At 36.5% G+C, this 3950-nt stretch overlaps 1 pseudogene; it reads left to right on the top strand.

Moving 5' to 3' along the window:
- Positions 1–2270: 2270 nt before the first annotated feature.
- LOC130829882 (elongation factor 1-alpha 1-like) lies at positions 2271–3589 on the top strand (annotated as a pseudogene).
- The last annotated feature ends 361 nt before the right edge of the window (positions 3590–3950 follow it).

Below are 3950 nucleotides of genomic sequence, written 5' to 3'. Positions count from 1 at the left end.
AAACATCCTGTACTGTTTTAAATTAGCCACTTGAGTGGGTTTAGGTAATTCTAAAGCTTTCCATGGAACACACCGCATTAAAACAAGTGAAGAGCAGATTAGTAGGGCTTTCTTTTTCTTCATGTTTTAGGTATGGAAAAAAGAGTCCCCATTCAGACATCACATCCATTCCAATAATACTTTCTGGTAGAGGTAATGCATTAGTATACAGTACATCCATTTATAAATTTCTACTTTGAGTCATATTTTTATATGTAAGCCTATCCCTTAACATAAACACATCATCCTTTAACTTTTATTTTATTTATTTTATTTTTTTAAGAATTTAGTGTTTACTAAATATGTTTGATTCCAAACTAAATTACCACAAAAAAAGGAAACAATAATTGAATATACTAGGCAAAATTATCATACTAGTTACACAATGTTTTCACATGGTTTTTCTACTTTAATCCTTTTAACAACGTTTGTCTCTCTTCTTTTTTTTAACTTTTTATTTTATATTGGAGTATAGTTCATTAATAATGTTGTGTTAGTTTCAGGTGTACAGCAAACTGATTTATTCTTATATCTATTCTTTTTCAAATTCTTTTCTCATTTAGATTGTTACATAATATTCTGCAGAGTTCCCTGTGCTATACAGGTCTTTGATGGTCATCTTTAACTTTTAATTAGCAATTTCATTAGCAAACTTGGGTATAAGAGGACATTGTGCACTAGTATTTGATAGTCATTACCCTCAGGCCATTTAAGCCATATCAGTAAGAATGTTCTCCAGCCCCTCCTACTCCCAGCCCCTCAAGAGACCTTGACTAACCCATCTCTCAGAATCATAATTCTTTTTGTCACACCATTTTAATCAGCACTTTTTCTGAAGTGGCCAAAGTTTTCATATTTGTGTCATTATTACATTTTAAAAATTCCTTTAGGCTAGGAAAACTTAAGTGAATGTGTTCTCTTCTGTTATTTTTATAGTCCAAGGAATTGATAGACCAGGCAGACCACCTAGTATTTACTATAATCTATTAAAATTTTTGTAACTACTTCGTCTATCTCCAACTTTATTTTAAGTAAACTATACAAACCCACCCACTGGCTTAATTGTACCAAAAATATTCAGTGTTTTAGTTTTGCTTTCTCTTTCCAAAATAACTTTAAATAATTCTCATAATTTAATCCCATTTGGGATACCTGAGCCTCCCTCAAATTAACCTGCCCCTTCCCCCAACAGGAGGGTCAACAAGAGCCCAAGCAGTAAGAGTTCCTTTTACGACAGCATGAATAACAATGAGCCAAAGATATAAAATTAGGGGATACTTTGAATGAATCCAAAATATACTAGTATGAATCCAAATATACGAGCATGTTTAATATTTTTGCAGCCTCAGAAGAATTCCAGTTAGTATCAAAGGGATAGTGCCTTCCTGACTCCCCTTTGGAATCATGTCACTGCATTTTTAAGAGAATCTCTGGCAATCATTGATTTTTTTAAAAACTTCCTTTTATTTTCACTAAAACAGCCCAAGAAATCCAAACTACAGAATTCTTGATCAATTTCACCTTTTAAAAACTAATTTAGCTATTTTTAGATCCACTAATTTCATGAATATGTTCTCTTCTCATCAGCTTGTGGGACCTCAAACCAAGGGGTCACCTAGGAGCCAAACTTGCATCAAAGGACAATTCCATTTATTCTTTCCACAGTGCCAACTGCAGCTATCACACACAATTGGATATGGAAGGGACTGCATAAAGGCAAAGCAGAGTACTCAAAAGTACCATCAAGATAGGTGTGCAATACTGTTTGCAGCTAAAGCCAGGCTATATAAACTAAAAACAAACAAAAAACAAAAACAAACAAAAAAACATAACATCTATACTTTTTTAATAACAATGTAGACAAGCTAGTACAGGTTGACCTCTACAGGGAAAATTTGTCAGATAATTTGTCCTGCTGTTTTGTATACTAGCAAGTAACAGCAGATAATTTGTCCTACTATTTGGTATACTTAATTCCTCTCTTGGACAAGTTTAGTACCATGGTTCCAGAATTCCCAGGTGATAAGACTGAACAGCCACAGACAAGGTAAAAGCTATCTCTAAGCTTATGTGTAAGATCATGTGTTACATATATCATTATTTGAAGACTATGGATGTAATCCAGAAAGATTATAAAGATTTCCTTTCCAGCTTTTTCACAACAGTTTTGTCAACAGAACACAGATGTTGTGAAATTACCACTAAATCTAAGCTAAAATGGGGGAAAAAAAATCCATATCAACCTCATTATCATCGGGCATGCAGAATTCCGGCAAGTCTACCACTGCCGGCCATCTGATCTACAAATGTGGTGGATCAACAAAAGAACCATCAAAAAGTTTGAAAAGGATGCAGCTGAGATGGAAAATGGCTCCTTCAAGGATATCTGGATCTTGGGTAAACTGAAGGCTGAACAGGAGTTTCATGTCACCATTTATATCTCCTTTTGGAAATCTGAGACCAGTAAGTATTATTTGACTATCATGATGCCTCATGATGCAGAGACTTTATTGAAAAACATCACAGGCACATCACAGGCTGATTGTACTGTTTTGATTGTTGCTGCTGGTGTTAGTGAATTTGAAGCAGTTTTCTCCAAGAACAAGCAGACCTGAAAGCATGCCCCTCTGGCTTATACACTGGGTGTGAAACAACTAATTGTTGGTGTTAGCAAAATTCCTTCAGATACAAGGAAATTGTTAAGGAAGTCAGCACCTACATTGAGAAAATTGACTCAACCCCAATCTAGTAGAATTTGTGCCAGTTTTGGGTTGGAATGATGATAGCATGCTGGAAACAAATGCTAAAATACCTTGGTTCAGGAGATGGAAATTCACCCATAAAAATGGCAATTCCAGTGGAACCACACTGCTTGAAGCTCTGGATAGCTACTGCCACCAACTCATCTGACTGACAAGCCTTTTGGCTGTCCCTGCAGGACATCCAAAAAATCGGTCATATTGGCACTGTCCTTGTGGGTAAAGTGGAGACTGATGTTCTCAAACATGGTGGTCTGGCGGTCATCTTTGCTTTGGTCAATGCTACAACTGAAGTTAAGTCTGTTGAAATGCACCATGTGGCCTTCAATGTCAAGAATGTGTCTCTCAAAGATATTCATTGTGGTAATGTGGCTGGTGACAGCAAAGATGACCCACCAATCAAAGCAGCTGACTTCATGGCTCAGATGATTAGCCTGAACCATCCAGGCCAAATCAGTGCTGGCTATGCACCTGTGAAAGATTGCCACACAGCTCATATTACTTGCAGGCTAGCTGAGCTGAAGGAGAAGATTGATTACCATTTTGGAAAGAAACTGGAAGGTGGTCTCCAATTTTTGAAACCTGGTGATGCTGCCACCATTGAAATAGTTCCTGGCAAGCCTATGTGTGTTGAGAGCTTCTCTGATAATCCTCCTCTGAGTCATTTTGCTGTTTGTGACGTGAGATGGGCAGTTGATGTAAGTGTCATCACAATAGTGAAAAAGGAGGCTTCTGCATCTGGCAAGGTCACCATGACTGCCCAGAAAGCTCAGCATGAACACTACCTGTAATACCTGCCACCTGAATCTTAATCAGTATTAGAAGACCTGTCTCAGAATTGTATGTATCAATTGGCCATTTAAATTTAATAGTAAATGTCTGGTTAATGAAATAACAACAATACATTGTAAAACCTTCAGAAGGAAAGGACAATGTTTTCTTGGTCGTGTGTGTGTGTGTGTGTGTGTGTGTGTGTGTATTGTGTGTTGGTTTAAAGTTATTAGTTTTTAAAATCAATCCTTTTTCATAAAAACAACATGACCAAAATTCTGTCACAGAATGTTGAGACGCATTGAAACAAAATTTAATGAGAAACCTGTGTCTTCTTTTGGCCAACACTGTAACTTCCTGTAATACTATGTAGTTAGATGA

The sequence above is a fragment of the Hippopotamus amphibius genome, chromosome 10 (assembly GCF_030028045.1).
Source record: "Hippopotamus amphibius kiboko isolate mHipAmp2 chromosome 10, mHipAmp2.hap2, whole genome shotgun sequence".
Lineage (NCBI taxonomy): Eukaryota > Metazoa > Chordata > Mammalia > Artiodactyla > Hippopotamidae > Hippopotamus > Hippopotamus amphibius.
The sequence above is the reverse complement of the archived record's forward strand: the minus strand, read 5'-3'. Positions and strand labels throughout refer to the sequence as shown.